The sequence below is a fragment of the Marmota flaviventris genome, chromosome 2 (assembly GCF_047511675.1).
Source record: "Marmota flaviventris isolate mMarFla1 chromosome 2, mMarFla1.hap1, whole genome shotgun sequence".
Lineage (NCBI taxonomy): Eukaryota > Metazoa > Chordata > Mammalia > Rodentia > Sciuridae > Marmota > Marmota flaviventris.
Window position 1 is genome coordinate 48,996,220 of NC_092499.1, and position 27,038 is coordinate 49,023,257.

Consider the following 27,038-nt stretch of genomic DNA (forward strand, 5'->3'; position numbering starts at 1 on the left):
GCATGGAAATGGAAGGAGACCCTCAGAGTTATACAAAAGTACACACAAGAGGAAGTGAGGGGAAGGGGAAAAATAATACAAGGGGGACAAACGAATGTCAGTAGAGGGGGCAGAGAGAGAAGAGGGGAGGGGAGGGGAGGGGAGGGGGGATAGTAGAGGATAGGAAAGACAGCAGAATACAACAGACACTAGTATGGCAATATGTAAATCAATGGATGTGTAACTGATTTGATTCTGCAATTTGTATACGGGGTAAAAATGGGAGTTCATAACCCACTTGAATCAAAGTGTGAAATATGATATATCAAGAACTATGTAATGTTTTGAACAGCCAACAATAAAAAATTTAAAAAAAAAAAAAGAAAATTGAGGGTATTACAGAATTTCACGTCCAAGGACAAGAGAAAAAAATTTCCATCAAGGACACTATTGTGTCAATTAGCAAAATTTGAAGAAACAAGACTCTGGTAACATATTCTACTAGTTTTAAATTACTTAATACAGATAATGGCACTGTAGCTATTCACTATGTAAGTGAACACCTCTGTCTTAGGTAACGCACACTTAAATATTTAAGGATTTAAAAAAAGGACATGGTGGTTATAATTTATTCTCAAGAGAATAGAAATCTACAGCAAATTCTGGAAAAAAATGTTAAAAACTGATGAGTCCTGGTGAAAGGTATATCAAAGTTTGTTGAACTGTTCCTCAAACTGTTCTATAAATTCATATTTTAAAATTGAAGGCTAACTTTTTCAGTAACTACTAATAATATGAGTACCTTAAAATCTTGAACACTCTCCTTCTCATGAAGTAAGAATTATTTCCATATTCCCACAAAATAAAAATATTTTTCTAGGAAAAAAAAAAAAGAATAGGTCTCTTATAGGAACAGATCAGGGAAATTCATTTGAGATCTGACTATTCCTCTTTGGCATAAGAGTAAATGTTCATGAATTAAGCAGAGTGAGCCATATGCTCTTGGGTTGCTTCTTTCTCTGCTATACTATTCTGATTCTGTTTGTGTCTTGGACAACAAAACCAAACTAAACCAGACTAACTGGCAAACAAACAAGATCTATGTTTGTTGGATTCATCAACACACTCCCCTTCCAGTTACCCTGAAAATTCTCCTGACTTTCTGCATGTGAAAGGTGAAAATGTATATATTTTCTCTCACCTATCCCAGAGGGATGGTGAGAGGATTATTGAGACAATAGCCATAAAGCTATTTGAGCTTCTTACCAAAAGGTGCTACTGGAATACAAATTATTATTAGCATTACCATTGTTATGTGGTTTAAAATTACAATATGAAGAACAGGTTATATAGATCACTGTGTCAGCATCCTGAATAATTTAAGTTCAATTTGAAGTTGGTTGTCTTTGCATGCTCAGGTCATATATTAAAGCATTCTTTTGATGAAAGCATTTTCAGGGGGCCAGATGGAGTTACCCTGCACGAAGAATAACGAGGGTGCAAGAACAGACATGCACAAAGTAACACCTGTGGAAAATGGATGTTTGAGCTCTCATTTCGGTAATGCATGTTTATATTACAACTGCGGTGCAGTTGGGAGACTTTTACACATCTTTATTAAGTGCTTAATGTACAGATTATGTGATCAGGGATCAGCTGGAAAGGGATACTGAAATTTTGCTTTAATAAGTGAAGCATTTTGATAGAAACAAAAAAATGTAGCATCAATGAACATTATTTCTCAGTGACAAATGTGATAGTTCTAGTCTTTTAGGATCCTGAAAGTGGATTTGATTCTTGGAAGGCACCCTGGTATATGTATATAATAGGTAAGAGCATGAACTCTGGAATCAGACATTCCTGGATTTATTTATTAGCTGTGGGAACTTGGGCACCTCAGTTTCCACCTATAAAATGGGGACAATAAAACCTACCTCAAAGGTTGTTGTGAAGATCACATAATGTAATGTGTATAAAGGACTCAGCACCAGAGTGGTCACTCATTAAGGTTATTCCTGTTCCCTGCTGTTCGGCACGTTTCAAGCCCCTATATTGTTCTTCAAATACAACTGATATACTGACATTAAAAAACAAAAACAAACAAACAACAACAACAACAAAAAACAGTCCACATTTGAATACTTGAATCTAAATGCTGAGAAGCCTGGAGGTGATTTTCTGTTCTATGGACAATTTACTAAAAAGATATTCTGTAAAGGACAAGTACATTCAGAACAGCCTAATTAAAACAGCTCCATGTGAAAATTAATCCAGAGGTTCACCACTAAATGAATTTTAGCTTATTCCTAATTTGTATCTAAATCCCCAGGGAGTGCTCGCTTCGGCAGCACATATACTAAAAAATTGGAACGATACAGAGAAGATTAGCATGGCCCCTGCACAAGGATGACACGCAAATTCGTGAAGCGTTCCATATTTTTTTCTGCAATCTGTATACGGGGTAAAAATGGGAGTTCATAACGCACTTGAATCAAATGTGTGAAATATGATATGTCAAGAACTATGTAATGTTTTGAACAACCAATAATAAAAATTAAAAAAAATAAATATATTTTTTAGTTGTAAAAATCAATCAATCAATCAATCAATCCCCAGGGATATCATTTTGCAGGTAGAGTTTAAATTTGTAGATTGTTTAATCCTTGCTCAAGGATCTCTTTGTTAAAACTCCTTTGAGTCCTGAGATGACTGATTTTTCTTTTCCCCTCTTGGAGTGCAGAAGACCTATGCAATTAATTGCTCCCTTCATCTGATTAGATGCTCCTGAAAGTTTAAAATGCCTTTTAAGGGGCATATGACAAAGAAGGAGAAAAGTGGTATAAAAATGGGGGTAGGGAAGCATTGAAAGAGTTTGGCATATCGCCCTGCACCCCAGGCCCCAGCCTCAGTACAGGAAATGTTCCCAGCCATGCTGTGGCCTCAGTGGAAGCTCATAGGCCTTCACAGCAATTAGAGCCGATGGAGGTGAGACCCCTCATCTCTCTGGCAATTATGAGCCCGTGGTAATAAAATAAACACACACAGCCACTGTCCTCCATGAGATTTTCCTTGCTTGATGGTCTCAGAGGCCATATTAAGAGCCTAAAGAATGACAGTTCCAGTCTTAGGGCAGGGACTGGATGGTGTTCTTTCACACTTTCTCAGTGTCCCTGGGTGAGCTGGATTCACTAATATCACAAGGCACCTGCTCTCACATACTTGAATGAGTTTTGCATTAGTTGATAAGAGCAGTGGGTAGGAGAAAAGGAATAGAAAGCACACTGAAATGAAGTCAATGAAATGGAACTTGAAATATATTCTATGCAGAATATCCTAAGAGGCCATGAAAACCATGTGGGGTGAGGTGTTCATTTATTGTATCACCTCAGGACTGTCACCATTAATTTTCTTTTTCTTTAAAAATGGGACCAGTCGAATGGAGCCACCATTTGACCCAGCTATTCCCCTTCTCGGTCTACTCCCTAAAGACCTAAAAAGAGCATGCTACAGGGACACTGCTACATCGATGTTCATAGCAGCACAATACACAATAGCTAGACTGTGGAACCAACCTAGATGCCCTTCAATGGATGAATGGATAAAAAAATGTGGCATTTATACACAATGGAGTATTACTCTGCATTAAAAAATGACAAAATCATAGAATTTACAGGGAAATGGATGGCATTAGAGCAGATTATGCTAAGTGAAGCTAGCCAATCCCTAAAAAACAAATGCCAAATGTCTTCTTTGATATAAGGAGAGTAACTAAGAACAGAGTAGGGTCGAAGAGCATGAGAAGAAGATTAACATTAAACAGGGATGAGAGGTGGGAGGGAAAGGGAGAGAGAAGGGAAATTGCATGGAAATGGAAGGAGACCCTCAGAGTTATACAAAAGTACATACAAGAGGAAGTGAGGGGAAGGGGAAAAATAATACAAGGGGGACAAATGAATGTCAGTAGAGGGGGCAGAGAGAGAAGAGGGGAGGGGAGGGGAGGGGAGGGGGGATAGTAGAGGATAGGAAAGGCAGCAGAACACAACAGACACGAGTATGGCAATATGTAAATCAATGGATGTGTAACTGATGTGATTCTGCAATCTGTATATGGGGTAAAAATGGGAGCTCATAACCCACTTGAATCAAATTGTGAAATATGATATATCAAGAACTATGTAATGTTTTGAACAGCCAACAATAAAAAATTAAAAAAAAAAAAGAAAAGTCATGAAAAAAAAAATGGGACCAGTCGTATTTTTAAAAAAGAATAACAAAAACAATAGATGAAAATTCAAAAGGGTTTAAAACATGCTTTGCATGTCAGTCCCAGGATTTAATTTCTGGGTGCTTTCAAAAGGACAAACTCTTGAAGATCTTCAAAAATTAATATAGAAATTGACATTAACTTAGAAAAGGTGGAAAGAGTGACTAGACAGTCCATTTTATTATAAACAGAATTAGTATTAGTCCCAATAATTGTATAAATAGGTTAATAATACATAAATGTGTACAAAACAATGCTAAGTTCAATACTAAGCATTTTTAAATAATACTAAGTATCAAAAATACTGAATATCATTTTCTAGAAACTTTCTTACTGAAGTATAACAAGTCTTTAAAAATTATTACTTCTTCCTGTGATGCAGAAACATACCTAGTCAATAGGAATAACCAAGATGGAGAATTGCTTTGGTGTCATGCTATAGTTAACACCTAAATTCCCTGTTTGGTTTTTCTTTTTTCCACGGAAGTGCAAATGGTTTCTGGGAATAGTTCTTTGCAAGCATGCCTGTTTTCATCAGAATGCTTGTGCAAGGCATAAACTTAACTGTATCAAACCACGGTGAAAACATGTTATAGACGCTTAGAGTAATTTGTTTGATGTGGACTCTAAGCAACTACAAACACTAACGTAAAGCACATTTCTCTTTGTATTTTTAAAGGAAAAGTCTAGTATTTCAGAAATACTCTGCATTTACTTCTCAAAAAATGGGAGAAATAAAGTGGCCACTTTTATAAATCTGGACATATTTACAGCATTGGTTTATTTTCTTAAAGCATAACAGCATCCATTCATCACTTGAGAATAACAAAGCAGTAACCTGAGAGATGACAAATACTACGAGCTTAATGGCTGATGTCCATTACGGATGGGTCCCGCGCACTCTTTGGAGATTGGCACTGAAGGATTACTGAGCAAACAGAGCACCTGAAAAAACTTGCACTCCCCAGTCTGTCATCAGGGCTCTGATCGAGGGCATTACCTGAGAAATAGGCGGCTCTTATCTGAAGCTGCAAACTGCTGCCACTGCCAACAATTCTCAACAAAGAGTGGCGGTCATGGAAGGCCGAGCCACTGGGGCGGACAGCTGGGGATGCTGTCTCTCAGCCCACCTTCTTTATGGATCAGCTAAGCCCAAGCACTAGGCTGCCTTTTAGTTGTGGATGGCCACAGCAACTGAGGACAGGCATCCTAGATCTGTATGTGCTGACAAACAAAAAGGCTCTGAATATTCTTTTAAAATACTCTGAAATATTTAATATTTGAACTGCATTTCTGCTTTCACAACTGACTAAGGAATGTGTCTATGTATATGTTTAAAGTTTTGATGAAAACCTTTGGATTCTATACAGAAAATATGTGTTTTGCTGTCATCTATCTGTCTTCTTCTTTCCTAAGAGGACCTCATAGTCCAGAGAACTAAACTTGTCTTACTGGTTTGGCCCTGAGGAAAAAAGTAAGTCACTGCTTTCTCTCTAGTTATTTTATTTACCTAGAAAAGATCACTTTTCTAACTATAGGGGTTTATAGATTAATAAACTTATTGAATATATAAATTACAGGTGAAAACAGGGTTTTTGTAGATTGGCTTTGCTCATTTTAGCTGTCTGAAACCAAATAAAATATTTAAAAAAATAAAAAAATTTAACCTAGTATTTCTTTGTTGATTTTGTACATGTATTTTATTCCAATGATGTATTAACATTTGACTATTTATTAATATTTTCCACTTAATGTCCTTTTTGCACTGATAAATTAAACAATATAAATATTAACTTTTTGACAAATAAAAATCTTTACAGGTAGCTGAATTATTTGGAGTTGATATTATTAACTGACATTGCTATGATAATTTCTCATAAATAAATAAGGTAAGATGAATAGTAGAAGTCATTTGATGTTTGAAGTTCTGCTATAGAGAATCTGATTTTTCTTAAAGTATTCCATAGATTGTTTTGGAGAAAACATAAGCAAGGAAAAGGACTGGAGTAAAGGATGGATGGAAGAATATGCCATTCCTTTAAAAGAAAATCATTGGTAGGTTTGATGTAAAGTGGTTATTTATTATGGTTTCATTTTGCTACACTTTTCTCTCCTGAAAGTTCAGTTCTATCAAACCCCTTGAAGAAAACAGGGAGCATTTACTTTATCCTATGCCTGTCATTCAACACAAATACATTTGTAGGCAGGAAAGAATAAAAAGAAAATGTGTAAGAAAAATACAGAGAACAAGATAAGCAGGAAAAAGTTTAATCTTGCTTATATAAAAATTCATCTTTTTCCTGTAGTTAAGAGTGCGTAAGTGTGTGTGTGTGTATGTGTGTGTGTAAAGAACAGTACTCTAGCTAAATTGATGCTGCATAAAAAGAGAAGAAGGTATGTGCAAAGTACTTGTCAGGAGCTTTGAACATAAGATGTAATTTAACTAACTTTAATTTAATTTAGTCATAAATATCCATTGGTTCCAGCAGCCCGAAGTGTTTTTGTTAAGTTTCTCTTCTGAAGTGTGTTGACATCTTAGGTTGTAAGTGCATTTACAGTGATCATTCAAAGGTAATAAGTAGAATAATAATGACTAGCTAGCTCAAAGGAAATGTCCAAACCAAAATAAATCATCACCATCAAAACTCTAGATTTGTGCAAAATTTCAATTACTTTCAATCCTAATTTTGGGGGTTTGGTACTTTATACTGTTTAAAACTATAAAGAATCTGTATTTCTCCTTCGGCCTTCAAAATTCTGCTATACTAGGTAAACTCTGCTTTTGCCAGGTAAAATGCTGAATGATGAGTTCACTCTGTTTTAGCTCATAGAAATAATTATGAATTCAGCATTAAATCCACAAAATTATTTTACACCTCATCACATGCTGGACAAAAACTCAAAAAGGTGGGTTCTGCTCATATTTAAATAGTTTTCACTATTCACTCTATTATAAGTCATGGAGAATTTTAGTTCTCCAAAAAGGCTGCAACACTTTTGAGCCTAAATAAATCCTCTGTTGAAAAAGCCACAAAATAATGGGATTTTAGAAATCTGGGTTTAAGATGAAAGGTCAGTTAGCATACACAATTGTTTAGTGATGACTGCCCTATGTTTTGAAAAATAAACTTTACAAAGCAGGAATTTGGGAAGGTTGGACGATTCTAAAACTATATCTATCATGGAATTATTGTGCTGGAAATAAGGGTGTATGTTACAGTCAAAATCTCTATTATACCATCCAGAGTATTTCAGTAATAAAAAGAACATGGTATATATAAAATTTTATTTAATAATAGAGTTCAAAATTAAATGCAGCAGGAAATACCATCAAAAGACCTATACTTCCTTTTTAAAATTATTTCAAAATAAATAGCAAGAAATTAATGAACATAAGCAAAATTTTGTAGGCTTTCAATCTCAGTATACCTATAATAGAATGGCTAATCTAATTGAACTGTGGAATATTTCTAAAAGAATCTTCTCAGATTTATTTAAATCTAAAATAAATATTTTAGAGAGAAATTTATGATATAAGTTGCAAATTAGCTAGGTAAACATCTTTTTCCAACTAAAATATTCCTATTAGGCGACACTTTATAAATGTATATATTACTTTAAATTTAACTTGAAACTACACCAATAAATTACCTTTCACAGTGAAGCATTCTATCTTTTAAAAAATATTTTTGTTCACTAATCATTTACTTCTATTATTTTGCTTACTAACTAAACAACAACAACAACAAAAACCCCTTACCTGCTTTTTAAAGTAAAAAAAAATTATTTTGCAAATTTCAGCAAAAACTTCCAGGTTTTAGTAACTAGTGTCTATGAAGAAAAATCTGGCTTAATTATAGTTCTTAGCTCCACTGGCAGCCATTTTAAACAGAAAACTGGTTTTTTGTGTTGACAATCACATTTTAAACTGATTCTTTCCAGATGAAAAGATACTTTTTCAAACAATGTAATAAAAATGTAAACTCAGCTGTTTCACAGACATAAAAGTGATTTATATCACATGTACTGCGCTCATGGAGTTTTTCTCCTTGAACAATGGAAGTTTTATTTTAAGGAAAAGTTAATAATTAACAGCTAGGAAATTCCCACAATGCAAAGAAGTCAGCTATAGGGGATTAACCACCCCCCTTTGCTCTCCCACAAAAATCAGCCAATAAACCTGGTGAGAAAATGATGGAATATTTGAAAATTAAAGAGTCAACATAAGGATGGCCCTTACCTTTGGTGGGGGTAGTGCATAACAGTAATTGGAAAGAGGCACCAGGAGGCTTCTGGGAGCTGCAAATATTCTGAGTGGTGCATATATGGGTGTCTAGCCTGTGAAAATTTACTGAATTGTACACTCATGTGTACTTGTCTCTGTTATACTATGCTTCAATAAAAAGTTCTAAAAAGCAATTACATTTTGTCTTTTTTAAATGATACTAAAAAAAAAATTTAGTGTAACTAGGTAAGTACTCTCTTTTAAAATAAATACCCTGAGGTATACTTGGGCCATCAACCAAACCATATGACTAGAGAATCTAAAATTATTCCATGGCTCATGTGATGTGTCCCATGCTAATCCTAAAGAGAGAGAGAATAGGGTAATATTTTACACTGAGCAGAGACAGATCCGAGAAAGGGAGGGAGAGAGGAAGATGGAGAAGAAAGCGGGAGAGTGGGAGAGAGAAGAGTGGGTATCCAAGGTCTCATATTTGAAATCTCCACAAAAACATGATCCTTTTGAAGAGTTTTTAACAGAGGACTGTAAAATTCATGTTCCTAATGGCATTTTTCAATGGTTGTGAATCTGTATTCTACACATCCAGTTCCCAATTATTCTTGCTAATGGGAGGCAGACCACATGGATAATTGAAAACCCACAGTAAAGAGTTATAATATACCCTTCCCCCATCAAAATGTTGACCTGAGTATTAAATAAATAGAAAAATTGGTTTGCAATCACATTGCTAATAAACTGTGAAATGTCCAAAGTGTAGGCAACTACAGAGCACAAAGGACAACATCCAACTAATGATCTTCTGAAAAATCTAGGACTGGACACATGAAGTAGATACCTTTATGTAGTAAGAGCTTGATTTATACATTTACTCTGTAAATTTTGTTCTTTAAAAACTCTATAGTTTAATTCATCCGCACAAAGATGTGCACTCTTTTCATTGTCTCAATACAATATTTACTCTCTCGTTAAAAGAATTAAAAACCATTTATAGGATTAATTTTTGCATTCTGGAGGATTACTCAGGTGCCCAATACCATATGGAGTTCCATCAAGGAAAAACATCTTTATGGTCAGTACAGATCCTATCACGTCTTACACCCTGCATCTTAAAAACAGTCCTCTCTGGTTCTCTCTTCCTAAAACTCCTCTCTCTAGTTCTTGTTTGCTAATGCTTGCCTTCCTTTAGTGCTCTTAGCCTTCTGAAATGAGGTTACATTTTTCTCCTAATCTGAGTAAAATAAAAGTATCACAAGCATACACATGCATACTTTTATACACGTTTAGCTACAAAAAAAGCAAAATACAGGCAAAGGTATTGTGATCTGATCACTTCTCCATACTGTGTGGGGAATGCAAAAGAATTTTCAGATTATTTGAGATATCCCAAATCATAAAAATATTTGTTAAGAAAAAAAATAGAGGTAGGTTGTAGGGGGCATAAGGATAGAAGAGATAGATAAACAAGTTGCTTGTGTTCCTGACAGTCATTAATGGGAAAATCTGAACAGAATAAATGGAAGAGTCTGGGGTTCACACTTTAAAGCACTGAGGAACTGTGAATGAGAAAGCCAACATGCTATTCTGAACCTCATAATCAACGGTAAAGAGAAGCAGCCTCTCATAACACTTCACTCACTCACTCCTGCCCTTCCTAAAGACACAAAAAATTTTCAGCACAAATGTCATGATGGTCTCACACATGTCATGTTTTCTTGTAGTTAGTAGTTAAAGAGAAGGATAAGCTTAAGTATATGATGAACCCAAAGTTAATGGACCAAATGTTTTCAAAGTTACTTGTGTACATCCCCAGGGTCAAATTCAATCCTCAGAAATCCACGTGCAGTTTCCATAGAAATAATTATAAACACCAAGGAGGGGAAAAAAAGAGCTGAAGTCAGTCGTTTTCTCTGTATTGACATATGGCCTTTATTCTCTTCTGGCTTTATCTTGCAAATGGCAAGTTTTGGCTCGGTTCTGTGTATACAGTGAAACTTCAACAACTCACACACACCTTTAAGAGACCTGGAGTAAAGCACTCATTGTGGAGATCAGTAAAAAAAAGTAGGAAAAAACTTGGCAAGAAGAAGCAAATCAAAGATGTTCATGAAACACATTTATTTTATTAGACTATGAAAAGAATACAGGGTTGGAAAGTGCATATAAGGTAATCTCAAAGGAAAATAAATAGTTAATAGAGATGAAGTTGTCAATCAGTAAGCATTAGGCAAATATTTTTAAAATGGTCTTTGGCCAAGGTTAGAGCAGGTAAAACATCATGCAGGCAATAAACACGTGCAATCAGGGGCAGGTGCTCAGAGCATTAACAAGGGAGTAAAAAAGAGTAAGAAGGCATTTCCTAGTTAGTGATGTTCATTGTTCATTTCTCCCAAAGAGAGTTTTATTTTTTTTCAAAAGAAAAAAGGGGAAAAACCAATTCTCACTCTTAATGCATTTCAACATGTCTTTTAATAGATGAGTAATACCAATATGTAATATGCTTGTTTCAGACTGAAACAGGATTGGAAAATTAATAATACATACTGAATCAAAAATTTAATTGTGGAGCAGCTTATTGATAATATAGATAAACATCCTAGAAAAATTAGACTCTTGTCTAAGGAATAAAATATTTACAACCCAAAGAATGAGAAGTTATACTCCATTTATGTATGATGTATCAAAAGCATTCTACTGTCATGTATAACTACTTAGAACAAATTAAAAAAAAGAAAAAAACAACAAAAAGTTTGTTCATGCTACTGTTTTAGTTCATATATAAAATAGACTAAAAAAGCAACAGAATAAAAAAATAACATGAATCTCAAATAGTTCAAGTTTTACTTATAGCATTAATTTATGGATTTATTCCATTTGTTTTATTATTGGGGGCCAATAGACCATTCTAGTGAAAACTATTTATTATGACTTTGTGATTCAAGGGGAAATGAGGGAATTTCTGGGAGCCCCATAATATGACAATATTATTATAATAATCTTAGTGATATAGTTAAAAATCTATTTGTCATGGGGGTTTGGAGAAAACCACTTTTTAAGTAAGAAAATTAGAAAATGACTTTTGAATCCTGCTGAGTGGTTCATAGCTAAAGCATGATTTTAACTTTGTTATCGAGATCTTAAGGATCATAAATAAAGTAGTCCATTTGGCCAAATTTAAGTTACAAGTAAACCAATCCATCCTGAGGAAAATACTGCTAAGGGAAGAGTTTTGTTGTGCTACCTGACTGTCGGACCAACTTCAGAAACCCAGTTTCTTTTTTTATCTTATTTTATTTTATATATTTAAAAAGTTTTTTAAGTTGTCGATGGACCTTATTTTATTTATTTTTATGTGGTGCTGAGGATCAAACCCAGTGTCTCACACATGCCAGGCAAGCGCTCTACCACTGAGCTACAGCCCGAGCCGGAAACTTCTTGAATTGGGAGTGTCGCATACATGCATGACAACTCTGCTTACCTAACAGATTCTAACTAAGGTCCAGACGTCTTTAAGAAGCATAAAATAAAATGTCAATAACTTAGAGATTTTTGTGTTTGATTTTATAGGAAGGACAGATTTATAAGAGGTTCCTTATAACCTCTAGATTTCTTACCATAGAAGCTCTAAGCTGAGGAAAAGTTTATTTCTAAAGGTGGGGTCAGTGTGGTGCTGTGAAATATCAGCACAGTGTGGCTCATGTGCTCTGCTGAAGCTCATTAGTACTTCTTGAGATGATGGGCAGGAACTGAAAATTTGCAAGCCTGAGATTCCTGTCACCAACCCAGAGGAATCAGGGACAAAATCCACAAAATGAGACCAAGAATCGTGTTCGTACCATGAGCTATGTCTGGGAAGTAACAAGGTGTTTATGTAGAGTAGCTTCAGGTAGGGGGAGATGCCGAAGTAACACAGAAAAAAAAAAAAGTGTGTGTGTGTGTGTGTGTGTGTGTGTGTAATAGTCCCCTTAGAACAAGTATAACCTAAATATAATCTAAATGTCAAGGAGTTGTGCCAGAGTGTACAAGTCAAGGAAAGTGTATGGTAAAGGACAACTATGGCATGTGACTGAGGGATAAGACGACCTCCCCCATTTATTAAGAAAGAGAAGTACTGCACAATGGAAACCACGAGGGCCCACAAATCTCTAAGTTAGTTAGCTTTCAGGAAGAATCAACAAGTTGTTGCTGTAGGAACAGAATGTATATTCCACCGATGGCCTAATTGCCAACTGAGTTGCAGTCTCTACGTGTCAAGGCATTTTAGTGCTCTGAAATGCAGGCAATCATCACAACTATGGACATGATGCAGAAAGGATTTAAGAATAGATTTACTCTATTTAAGAATAAATCACGTGTTCTACTTGGTAAATAAAAAGTATGTAATGTTCTTTTTTTTTTAAAGGACCAAATCTATCTTCATAGAGTTAACATTTTAATATAGGCTAGATCCACAAACATTTATAGAATTCCATCTGTGATTCAAGCATTCCCACAGGTGGACCCAGGGACACTCACATGGGTATGATAGAATCCTGACCCTTGAGTAGCTCACTAACTTCATTTGCTTTAGGTGCACACCTGGTGTAAAATACCTTAAAAAACTTATTGCTCAGCTGCTACAGGATTCTGATATTTCCAGAGTCTTCTTGTACATTTTCACAAAAACCTACCCATAGATAGCTCCAATAAAGAAATTGAAAACTGAGCTATCCAAATGCACACATACCAGCTTTGGCAGAATATAGACAGTCTTTTTAAGAAGAAAGAGCCAATGTACTTTTCTTAACTGCCTCAGGGCCTGGACTCATCCAGGAAACCTCGTTTCCATTTCTAGCTCCACAAAAGCTCCTCTGCAGCATTTAAATTGCTTAATTTTTTTCTCCCATATATTTTATTCAGTGAAAAATAGGGTCAGGAGAGGGGCTGGGGTGGGAGATTGTGTTAAAGAGAGAAGTACTAATAGCTGACCTGAACTCTGATAGGATATATTGGATGAGTATAAAATTCTTCCTCACTTTTTGGTGGAAGAATGTTGGGAAAAGAGATGGTTGTGGTAATTACAATTGACACCAATATAAAAAAAAATTAAAGTCAAACATTGCTGACCTAGCAATATTTAATGAACTGTTTCTACTCTAAAAGATTAACTATTTTCAAATGAGTGATATTTTCACATAATAGAAGCGTAGCTGTGTTTTTTAAAAGACATTTCAAACGTCTCATTAAAAATAAGGACAATAATGTAATGTTGTTAGTATCTGGATAAAGGCAAAACAGAAAAATTTAAAAAAATCTCAATAGTTTAAGACTAGTTTTAAAACAGTTTAAAACAAGCTCTGCTTCCTACCCCCAACAATGACGAAAACAACAAAACAAAAAGACAATGGCCACAAAGTACTTTTATTATGTGCAAGCTATATAAAACAGTAGAAAAGCCTATGTGATAAGCTGGGTGGTTTAGACTTTGCTTTACTGTTATCTAGAAAGTTTGCATGGCCCATGAAATCTGCAATGAGACTCTGAACAGTAGCATCTCTGTCCTCAAGATTTTAGTTACTTCAAAAACCCAGTTGTAAAACATAATTTGAAGTAAAGTAGAAGAGAGAGAGCAGTGGGACAAATTAAGGGAAGAACATTAAGGAAATCAACACAAAAAGTTTTTATGTCACAGATTTCAAACCCTATTTGAAAAGTCTGAATAGGATGAAAAGGGTTTCTCTATTCAGTAGTTTCAGTTAATCCTCAGTCCAAACATTTGCCCCAATAAACATTAGATTATTTTTATGTTAGCTATAAAGCTGTCAGTCCTCAATAAACAGATACACTCCTGGTGGTTTTTCCTTTGCTGTCAAAGAATTGTCAATATGTATACTGGCTCTTAAAATAAACATACAGAAAAGAAATGTAAAATAGAAGCACACAGCAGAGTTTAATGAGAGACTATTGAAATCCTAAATAAATGATGGTTCAAATAGTCAATGGTGATTAGAAGTTCAATATTATATAATATCTGGTAGTCAATGTGTTGTTAGTGCCTTAGTGTCTCCTTAATGGAATGCTGTAACCTCTCCTATTCAGGTAAGCCAGACCCTTACTTTAGTGTGTCTCAATTAAATTTTATGTCTGATGTGTCCATTTGTTGTAGGAAGAGAAACAAGTTCAATGAAAGGGACACTTTGAAGATTTTTATTTCCTATGGGGACAGTTTACTTCTGTCTGGAAAGTCCCTTCATAGTTTTGGTGGGGTTTTTTCCTGTAATTGAGAATGGTTATATAAGAGGTGTGAAGAGACACAAAGGTATTCAAAACGTTAATGTTTTCCAACTGGTGACTCTCTATTATTTATACAGTTTCTTTAAGAAAAAATATTTGAAGAGGCTGATAGAATCCTCTAACCAAAATAATTATTTTTGCTTCTATACCCATTTTACTGAAGAATTAAGTGTTTATAAGGCCAGAACCATGTCTTTCTCTATGTACAAGGTATGCTGCCTAATTGAGGACTGTGTATACATGGGCAGCCGCTAAATACTATTTGCTTACTGGGTTGTAAGTATTCTTGAGGCTAGTAAAAAAATGACATAAATTCAGAAAATATGTAGTTATCTGTTTTTAGCTACAATAGTGTTTACCCTTCATCTTCTGTATCAGAAAGCTTTATAGAGTGGAGGAAATAGGTCCTCACATTAAAAATATTAAGGACTATTTAATAATAAAATTGAGCAATGTCACAAAAAGAGTTGTTTATTTTAATTCTCTATATGAAAAGCATAGCTCCTTTTCAGAGAGAGAGGGATAGAGGAAAGAAGGAGAGAAGGAAGGAAGGAAGGGGAAAAAAGAAAGGAGAAGAGAGAGAGAGGGAGATATCAAGATCTTTCATATTAGAGGTTCCAAAATATGAGATCAAAATAAGATGTGGAACACTTAGAAGTGTAACCTGGGTGAACAAAGAGTTTGAGGAAAAGAGAGCTGAAGGCAAGTATATTGGGAACCTGATGAATACTCCCTTTGTTTTATATAATAAATGGCTGATCTTCCCTGCCAAGACTGAAAGAAAATGGATTTCCCCAAGGAATGCCCCATCATTGGAGACATGTGCCATCAAAAGCCATCATGTTCTGAAGAGGTGTAGCAAAGAGATTAAAGATTTAAGACAGATGATGGGATAGAGGAAGGAGTAAAGACAGGGATGTAGAAAAGGTAAAATGTCAGCATCCTGAGAATGAGATCCACAAATATGAAAGGAGGAAATTGAGAGTGTCAAATTTAAACCCATGGGTTGTATCTTATGGCCCTGAGCAATTTGGAGTTTAAGGAGAAAGACGGGACATTTTGTTCACCATGATGGTGTTTCTTGTGTGTCAAACATGCATAACCTTGCCCAAGCCAAAATATATTAAGAAATGTCCCACTGTCTTGAAGGAGCATGTGAAAAAAATGCAAAGGTCACATTACAATAAGTATTTTGTGCCCTAGCAGAAGTCACCAAGTAATCTGGATTTTCAATTTTCCATCAATTTTCTAAAATGGCAAATAGACATTCAGTCAAAGAAGAACAATTTATATATTTCTTTTAAAAAGCGTATCTTTTAAAATGATGTACAGGAAAGGATCTGGACCCAGATCACCTGGATTCAAATTTGTACCAACTTATGATAAATTAGAAAGTTTCATAAAAATTTTGGCCTTGATTGACTTATCAGTGAAATGGGAAGAATTATGGTTATTCTCCAACAGGGTTGTTGTGGGGACTATATGTTTTACTATGCAGCATTAACCTAGTAAAGTGCCTGGCACCTGGTAAGTTGTTGTTGTTATTATTATTATTATTTTAAATTAGTTTTCTAAAAAAATATGACCTGAAATTAGAAGAGGGATTGTTAGGAAAGGAAAAGCAAACTGGGGGAGTGGGGAGAGAGAGGAGGACAAGAGAGTAGAAAGCAGACATGATCAAAACATGATATATACATGCATGGATATATCACAGTGAAACCATTAATGTGTACAATTAATATGTGTTAATAATTATACTAAAAATAAAAATATGTGTAAATTTTAAAATAAGCTTTTTAAAGTTTGTAATTCTTTCCACCAAAATATATGTATTATTATTATTTTTTATTTTTTTGTTACCAGGTATTGAACTCAGGGGTACTCAACCACTGAGCCACATCCCCAGACCTATTTTGTATTTTATTTAGAGACAGGGTCTCACTGAGTTGCTTAGCACCTTGCCATTGCTGAGGCTGACTCTGAACTTGTGATCCTCCTGTCTCAGCCTCCTGAGCCGCTGAGATTATAGGAGTGTGCCACTGTGTATTATTATTATTATTATTATTATTATTACTATTATCCCTCTATTCATTTGACCAACTAATTACAATACTAAGTAGCTGCTACTGCATACTAGAAGGATAAAACATCCTCCCTGATATACAAGATGCTATAAAATTATTAACAAGTTGAATATTACCCATGCAGGAGCACAGGCCTAGGACCACCCCTGCCGACAGGTAGACACACACTGGAGAGATCCAGGCCAGAGCCCAGACCCCGACTATCCATTAGCCCTCCCCACACAGTAGCCCCATCTTGCGACGACAGGGCCTAGAAGCAGCTGCATCTGGGAACAGGCATCCTAAAACTGGTGTAAGGCCCACCCTTCCAGCCCCATCTCTAAAAGAGGTTGCATCTATCTTGGGACACCCCCACTGCTATCTGGAGTTAACTCCGCTATTGCTGCCACCACCTTTAGTTGCAGTAGCATGAATTGCAGGACACCTGCAGGGTCTGGAAGCCCAACACCAAAGTGAGGTACAGATAATCTGAACGGATACTACAAGATTATAGTGTAGAAACTGTTATACCTCAGATCCACACTGCAAGAAAGGAAGACACATAGATAACATTAAAAAAAGGGAAGAAAGTGCCCCAAACAAGCCAGAATACTACAGTAACAGAATCCATGGACAGCGCAGTTGATGAAATGTCAAGAGAAGGAGTTCAGAATATACATAATTAAATTGATCTGTGAATTAAAGAATGACCTAAATGAGCAAATACAGGCAATCATTGATCACACCAACAAGGAAATAAGGGAGCAAGTACAGGTAGCAAATGATTTTACGTCAAGAAAGAGATATTCTGGAAAAAAACAACAACAACAGAAATACTTGAAATAAAGGAAACAATAAACCAAATAAAAAATTCAATAGAAAGCATCACCAACAGACTAGATCACTTGGAAGACAGAAAGCAAGTCTTAACGAATACAAAAAAATAGAGATACTACCCTGCATACCATAATGGAATGAAATTAGAAATCCATGATAAAATTAAAAACAGAAGCTACTCCAACACCTGGAGACTAAATAATATGCTATTGAATGATTATTCATGGATAATAGATGACATTAAGGAGGAGATAAAAAAATTCTTAGAGGTAAATTAAATGAGAACTACAATACAACTTATCTGGGACACTATGAAGGAAGTGCTAAGAGGAAAGTTCATTGCATGGAGTTCACTCATTATAAGAAGAAAAAGTCAACAAATAAACAACCTGAAATTACTGCTCAAAGCCCTAAAAAGAGAAGAACAAACAAACATCAAAATATCAGAAGAGAGGAAATAATTAAAATCAGGGCAAAAATCAATGAAATTGAAACTAAAGAAACAATTCAAAAATTGACAAAACAAAAAGCTGGTTCTTTAAAAAAATAAATAAAATTGAAAAAACCTTAGCCACTCTAACAAAAAGGAGAGAGAAAATTCAAATTACTAAAATTTGTAATGAAAAAGGAAATATCACGACAGACACTACTGAAATACAAAATACAATTAGAAACTATTTTGAAAATTTATACTCCAATAAAATAAAAAAAAACCTTGAAGACACCGACAAATTTCTAGAGGCATATGATCAACCCAATCTGAGTCAAGAGGACATACACAACTTAAACAGATCAATTTCAAGTAAGGAATTAGAAGATGCTATCAAAACCTAGCAACCAAGAAAAGCCTGGAAACAGACAGATTCACATCTGAGTTCTACAAGACCTACAAGGAGGATTAATACCAATACTCCTCAAATTATTCCATGAAATAGAAAAGGAAGGAACCCTTCCAAACTCATTCTATGAAGTTGGTATCATCCTGATACCAAAACCAGGCAGAGTCACATAAAGGAGAGAAAATTTCATATCAATATCCTTGATAAACATGGATGTAAAAATTCTCAATAAAATTCTGGCAAATCACAATCAAAAACATATTAAAAATAATGCACCATCATCAAGTGGGGTTCATTCCAGGGATGCAAGTTTGGTTCAACATACAGAAATCAATAAATATAATTCATTGCATCAATAGACTTAAAGGTAAGAATCATCCCTAACAGGGAGGAGGGGAGGCATGGGGAAAATGGAGGAACTTTGATTGGGCAAAGGGGAGGGAGAGGTGGAGGGGGTAAGGAGGCAGGAGTGATGGTGGAATAAGATGGACATCATTACCCTAGGTACATGTGTGACTGCACATATGGTGCGATACTACATCGTTAATCGTGTACAACCAGAGAAATTAAAAGTTGTGTTGCAATTGTGTACAATGTATCAAAATGCCATGCTGGGGTCATGGCTCAGTGGTAGAGTGGTTGCCTAGCATTTGTGAGGCACTGGGTTCGATTCCCAACACCAGATTTAAAAAAAGAAACAAAACTAAATAAGCAAAATAAAGGTATTGTGTCCATATACAACTGAAAATATTTTTTAAAAATGCTTCTGTCATATATACCTAGTTAAAATGAACTCATTAATAAAAAAGATAAGAATCATATGATTAAAACAATTAATGCAGAGAAAGCATTTCACAAAATATAGCACCCTTTTATGATCAAAACACTAAAAAACTAGGGATAGTAGGAACATACCTAAACATTGTAAAAGCTATCTATGCCAAACCCAAGGCCAACATCATTCTAAATGCAGAAAAATTGGAAGCATACCCTCTAACACTAGAACAATACAGAGATTCCCTCTTTTACATTTTCTATTCAACATAGTCCTTGAAACTCTAGCCAGAGCAATTAGACAGATGAAAGAAATTAAAGGGATATGAATAGGAAAAAAAGAACTCAAACTATCATTATTTGCTGATGACATGATTCCATACTTAGAAGATCCAAAAAACTCCACTAGAAAACTTCTAGAATTAATTAATAAATTCAGAAAAGTAGCAGGATATAAAACCAATACCCATAAATCAAATGCATTTCTATACATCAGAGATGAATCCTCTGAAAGAGAAAATAGAAAAACTACCCATTCACAAGCCTCAGAAAAAACAAAATACTTGGGAATCAACAAAAGATGTGAAAGATCTTTATAATGAAAACTACAGAACACTAAAGAAGGAAATTGAAGAAGACCTTAGAAGATGGAAAGATTTCCCATGCTCTTGGATAGGCAAAATTAATATTGCCAAAATGGCCATACTACCAAAAGCACTATGCAGATTCAATGCGATTCCAATTAAAATCCCAACGTCATTCCTTAGAAATAGAAAAAGCAATCATGAAATTCATCTAGAAAAATAAGAGACACAGAATAGCCAAAGTAATCCTTAGTAAGAAGAGTGAAGCAGAAGGCATCACAATACCAGAACTTAAACTATACTACAAAGCTATAGTAACAAAAATGGCATGGTATTGGCACTGAAATAGACATGTTGACCAATGGTACAGAATAGAAGACACAGAGACAAACCCATATGAATACAGTAATGTCATACTAGACAAAGGTGCCAAAAACATACATTGGAGAAAATATATCCTCTTCAACAAATGATGCTGGGAGAACTGGAAACACATATGCAGCAAAATGAAAATAAACCCCTGTCTCTCATCATGCACAAAACTCAACTCAATGTGGATCAAGGACCTAGGAATTAACCAGAGACCTTGAGCCAAATAGAGAAAAAGTAGGCCCAAATCCTGATCACATTGGATTAGGCCCCAACTTCTTTAACAAGACTCCTAAAGTGCAAGCAATAAAATCAAGAATCAATAAATGGAATGGACTCAAACTAAAAGCGTCTTCTCAGCAAAAGAAACAATGAGGTGAAGAGAGAGCCTACATTTCTGAGCAAATTTTTTCTACAGGCACATCAGATAGAGCACTAACAGGATATATAAAGAACTCAAAAACTTAACACCCCCAAAACAAACAATCCAATCAATAAATGGGCTACGGAGCTGAACAGACACTTCTCAGAAGAAGATATACAATTGATCAAAAAAAATATGGAAAAAATATTCAACATCTCTAGTAATTAGAGAAATGCAAATTAAAACTATTCTAAGATTTCATATCATGCCAGTCAGGATGGCAGTTATCAAGAATATAAGAAACGATAAGTGTTGCTGAGGATGTGGAGGGAAAGGTGAACTTATACATTGCTGGTGGAACTGCAAACTGGTGCAACCACTCTGGAAAGCAGTATGGAGATTCCTTAGAAAACTTGGAATAGAACCACCATTTGACTCAGCTCTCCCACTCCTTGGTCTATACCCAAAGGACTTAAAATCAGCATACTCTAGTAACACAGCCACATCAATGTTTATAGTAGTTTAATTCACAATAGCTAAACTGTAGAAGCAACCTAGATGCCCTTTAAGGATAGATGGATAAAGAAACTGTGATATATATATATATATATATATATATATATATATATATATATATACACACACACACACACACACACACATACATACATACATACAATGGAATATTACTCAGCATTAAAATAGAATAAAACTATGGCATTTGTAGGTAAATGGATGGAGTTGGAGAATACTGTGCTAAGTGAAGTAAGCCAATCCCAAAATACCAAAGGCTGAAAGTTCTCTGTGATAAGTGGATGCTGATCCATAATGGGGTGGGGGCATGGAAAAAAATGGAGGAACTTTGATTGGGTGAAGGAGAGGGAGAGGTGGAGAGGGGGTACGAAGGCAGGAAAGACAGTGGAATGAGATGGATATCATTACCCTAGGTGCTTGTATGACTGCACATATGATGCAATGTTACATAGTGTACAACCAGAGAAATGACAAGTTGTGCTACAATTGTGTTCAATGAATCAACATGTATTCTTCTTTCATATATACCTAATTAAAATAAATTAATTAATAAAAAAGACAAGTTGAATACTGATACTAAGCCATGTAGGATGAAAATCCACCTATTAAATACTTATGTTATAGTTTTTTCAGGATTTTCATTTCAGATTCCTTTGTATTTGTTTTTTAATTTTTTTTCAGTACTGGGGATTGAATCCTGTGGTAGTCTACCACCAAGTTATATCCCCAGTCTTTTTTTTTTTTTTTTTTTTTGATGCAGGATCTCATTAATTTGCTGAGGCTGGCCTTATTCTTGAAATCCTCCTGCCTTAGCATGAGTTGCTGGGATCATAGATGTGTACCACTGCACCCAACTTGTTTTTGATTTCATTTTTATAGATTTCAAGTCTCTGCTGAAATTCTCAATTTTTTCTACATTCTTTATTTATTGATTTTTTAAAAGCTCCTGTCAAACAGAGAATTATCATATGATCTGGAAATTCCAATTCTATGTATATGCCCCCCAAAAGTGAAAGTAAGGACTTGAATAGATATTTGCATACCCATGTTCTTTGAAACATTATTCACAATAGCCAAAAGGTAGAAGCAACACAAATAAATGACCATTGTCACTTGCATGTGAATAGATTAAAAAATGTGGTATATACATGTACAATGGGATATCTTAATTCTTAGAAAGAAATAAAATCCTCACATATGCTATATCATGGATAAAGCTGGAACACATTAAATTAAGTGAAATAAGCCAACCAGTCATGCAAGGATAAATATTGTATGACTTCACTTATAGAAGGTACAAACAGTAATCAAACTCATAGAGCAAGTGGAATGGAGGTTGGCAGGGGTGTGGAAAGGAGAGAATGGGAAATTATGTTTAATGAGTATGTAGTTTCAATTTGAGAAGATGAAAAAGTTCTGGAGATGGTTGGTAATGATGGTTATACAACATTGTGAGTGTTCTTAGTGTAAACTATATGTTTTAAAAATGGCTAAAATAATAAATTTTGTATTATATATAGTTTCTCACAGTAAAAGATAATATTTAAAATCCCTTTCTGATAATTCTAAAATTTGAATAACTAATTGTCCACTCCTTTTGACATTTGGCTGCTTTTATATCCTAAGATCCTGCATTTTTAAATTGAATGTAGCATGTTGCACATAAACAAATGGAAGAGCCTCTGAACAATGACATCTTCCTCCAAAGAATAATGCATTTTCTCCTACAAAGCAAATGGATTACAGCAGATTACTTTCATCTGCTGATTTGCTAAGGATTGGTTTCAGGCTTTGTTTGGGACAATGTGTTTGTTTTCCCCTATCCCTAGAGAGCAGAGATTCTGGGTCTCAACTGAAGACCTGAGTGCTGACCAACACTCTTCCACTTGTCAGGGTTTGAACTCTAATCCTTGTGTCCTAAGCATCATGGGGCTGCTGAAATCTCTGCTCACCTCTATAGCTTTTTATTTTGGTGGTGGTGGTGGGGCTTACAGGGGATTGAACTCAGGGGCACTGGACAACTGAACCACATCCCCAGCTCTATTTTTTAAGTTTAATTTAATTTATTTTAAAAAATAAATGACAGTGGAATGCATCACAATTCTTATTACACATATACAGCACAATTTTTCATATCTCCAGTTGTATATAAAGTATGTTGACACCAATTCGTGTCTTCATATATGTACTTTGGATAATGATGTCCATCATATTCCACCACCCTTGCTAACTCCCTTCCCCTTCCCCTCCCTTCCCTCCCTCAGCCCTATCTAGAGTTCATCTATTCCTCCCATGCTCCCCCTTCCTACCCGACTATGAATCAGCCTCCTTATATCAGAGAAAACATTTGGTATTCGTTTTGGGGGGATTGTCTAACTTCACTTAGCATTATTTTCTCCAACGCCATCCATTTACCTGCAAATGCCATGATTTTATTCTCTTTTATTGCTGATTAAAATTCCATTGTGTATAATGCCACATTTTTTTTATCCATTCATCTACTGAAGGGCATCTAGGTTGGTTCCACAGTTTAGCAATTGTGAATTGTGCTATTATAAACATTGATGTGGCTGTGTCCCTGTAATATGCTGTTTTTAAGTCCTTTGAGTATAGACTGAGGAGAGGGATAGCTGGGTCAAATGGTGGTTCCACTCCCTGTTTTCCAAGGAATCTCCATACTGCTTTCCATATTGGCTGCACCAATTTGCAGTCCCACCATCTATGTATGAATGTACCTTTTTCCCCACATCCTCTCCAACACTTATTGTTATTTGTCTTCATAATAGCTGCCATTCTGACTGGAGTGAGAGTAGTTTTGATTTGCATTTCTCTAATTGCTAGACACGATGAACATTTTTTCATATATTTGTTGATTGATTGTATATCCTCTTCTGAGAATTGTCTGTTCAGGTCCTTGCTCCATTTTTATTGATTGGGTTATTTGGTTTTTTTGGTGCTTAGCTTTTTGAGTTTTTTATATACCCTAGAGATCAAAATCCCAATGGCATTCATCATAGAAATAGAAAAAGCAATCATGAAATTCATCCAGAAAAATAAAGAGACCCCAGAATAGCTAAAGCAATCCTTAGCAAGAAGAATGAAGCAGGTGGCATCACTATGCCAGAACTTAAACTATACTACAGAGCAATAGTAACAAAAACAGCATGGTATTGCTTTCCTCGCAGGTGGGCAAAGAGATTTGCTGGATGATAATCAACATATTGCAAGAGGGTGGATTTGGGGAACTGGGGGTGAAAAGATTGGAGGTTTGTCTAAAGAGGTGTGGACTATCTCGAAATCCCTGTGGAAGGACAGTCCAGGTAAGTTGTCGAGAATGTCTGGTGGTGGGATCTGTCCAGGTAAAGGCAAAAAGATCTTGTGATTCGGGTCAAGGGGAATGGAGAAGAAAGCATTAAATCTATGACCAAGAAGAGGGTGGCAGTGTGGGGGATCTGAGACAGCAGGGTGTATGGGTTGGGAACCAAAGGATGTATGGGCCTAATGGAGGTGTTGATGAGTTGTAGGCCCAGAAGAGCTTTTGTGGACAGAGGGTATTGAGCCTGATTGAGGAAGGTGTTGGGATCTTTCAGATGAATGTTAGCTGGTGGGCAGGAAACAGTGGAAGGTGTGTGGGTATCCCATACAATCGGGTCAACCAGGTTCGTAGGTAGTATGGTGTTTCATGTCAGCCTCACAAGTGGAGCAGAATGGCCATTCTTCTGCCAAAAGGGCCAGAAAAGATGAACAGGCCAATTCTGGGGCCTGACTGATGCCAGGAGCCCAGATGTTGATTGTTGTATTGAATTTACAGAGAATATCTCAGTCGAGCAAAGGAACTGGACATTGGGGCATAACTAGGAACATCTGAGAGAATGGGAAGTTGTCTATGGAACAGAGTAATAGGGGAATCTTTTTTGGATAGATGGTCTTTCCTCCTACCCCAACAATAGGAGAGGTGGACGGCACTGTTTGCCCCCAGAATTCTGTCAGGACTGAGAAGGTAGCCCCAGTGTCAAGGAGAAAGTCAACCTTGTGTCTGTCCATCTGAATCCATACCCTGGGTTCCTGTCTATTGATCATTATGGCCAGGAACAAGGACCCAAGGCTCCGTCAATTGATTGCCATGCCCAGAAGGTCGGAGGGTACCCTGGCCATAGGCCTCCTATAGGATCTAGGACAGTCAGAGCCCCAAAGACCTTGTTGTTGATATTTAGGGCATGGGGTACATGGAGTGTGTAGTGTGGGGCAATGCCCTGGCCCAATGTCCCTCCTTGCCACACATGAAGCAGGCGCCCAGGGGGGTTTTCGGTGATGGGCGGTGACCCAAGGAAGCACCCCGCAGGACGTGGGCGAGCATCTGAAATTTCTCAGTCTGGGGGGTGGCAGGGCCTTGTTCGAGCTTTTTTAGTTTGCCCAGATGTTGGGGTAGCTCTGTGAGAGGAAATATGACGGCTATCTGGGTTTTCGGGATCTAAGTTACTGCTGCGTAAGCTGATCCAGAAATTCCAATGGGGTCTCTTGTAATTTTTGGAAATTGAAAGCCTTATGTGCTGCTTTTTTGAACCCAGCAATAATACATGTGGAGAATCGGTCTCTACTCTGTGTGCCAACTTGTATATTATCTGGGGCAGCAAGTGGCCCCGGAGGGTGACTGGGATTAACTTGGTGAGTTTCATCCGCATGGGCTCTGGCAAGTTCCCAGACTCTGGTACATTCCTCAAGAAGGAGAGTATTAGCCAATAACATATAAGTGAGGCTATAAGCCTGGAGGACCCATTGAAACTCTCTTCTGTGGTGAATGAGCCCAACATTAAGGGGGCCATGGTTTGTGGGACTAGGGAGTGGGACCTAGTTTGGGGGGACTAAAGGTGTCGGCCGAGTCAGGGGGAATACCTGAGGGGCTGGATGGAGCCGACGGGGAGGTCGGTAGAGATGGGTTCATCTGCTGGATAGGTCGGGGTGAGAACGAAGAAGAAAAACAGCCTCAACATAGGGGATCTCCTCCACTTTTTCGAGCGCTCGCAGAAGTTAAACAGATCTTTGAGAATTGCAGGATCTAGGGATCTTCCTGGGGGCCATTGACTTTGATTGTCCTATTGATAGTAAGGCCAATCTGCATGCAGAATTTAATAAGGGGGAATCTGCAGGGAGGGAAGAAGAGGCCCCCATAGGTCAGGAGAGGGACAAGGGTGGTTGAGAGAGAGAGAGGAGTGCCTGTTCTTCCACCCCTCAGTACTCCCACTCATGAACCGGGTTCCAGAGAGTCCACTGTGACCATGAAGGTTGTAGTGGGGGGCATTCTCTCCTCCAGATTGGGCTTCAGAGGTTTGCCTGCCGATCACGGTCAAAGCCCCTGCGTATCCCGTCTGAAGTTGGATACCCAATAGGGGAACTCACCTACTGAAGAGCCAGTGTTGTGTGAGTAGCAGCAGCGCTCGAAAGAGTGGATGATGACGGCAAGCCTTGAGAGAGGGGGCCCTCGAGCATTGAGGAATTCCCCCTCCTGGGTTTCGGCACCAATGAAAGAACGAACAAGGCTCATCCTTGGAGAAAATGCCCATTTATTGAGGAACAGCTCTGCATATTTATAGAGCCGAGGGTGGTTTGACAGTTACCACAGTTTAATGGTTGAACGGTTTGACAGTTGGCATGGGGTGCTTTCTGACTGGTGGGTAAGGATCATGCAAGTCAGCAGGGCTAGTCTGATTGGTGGGTAAGGATCATGTGAGCCAGCAGGGCTAGTCTGATTGGTGGGTAAGGGTCATGTGAGCCAGCAGGGCTACTCTGATAGGTGGGTAAGGAATATGTAATGGCTCTTCTCGGGGGATGGGGAAGTTAGTCTTTGGAGCCTGGGCTACTCCCAACAAGGAAACAATGTTTCAAATAATTTATAGCCCAACATGATATTTTGTTAC

At 36.7% G+C, this 27,038-nt stretch overlaps 1 protein-coding gene and 1 non-coding gene across 8 annotated transcripts in view; one reads left to right on the forward strand and one right to left on the reverse strand.

Moving 5' to 3' along the window:
• Positions 1-27,038, reverse strand: part of Slc25a21 (solute carrier family 25 member 21) — a 538,394-nt gene that overhangs the window by 115,308 nt on the left and 396,048 nt on the right. The window lies entirely within an intron of this gene.
• Positions 2,312-2,420, forward strand: LOC114082413 (U6 spliceosomal RNA). Its single transcript, XR_003580971.1, has one exon. It is a non-coding gene; the product is annotated as a U6 spliceosomal RNA (small nuclear RNA).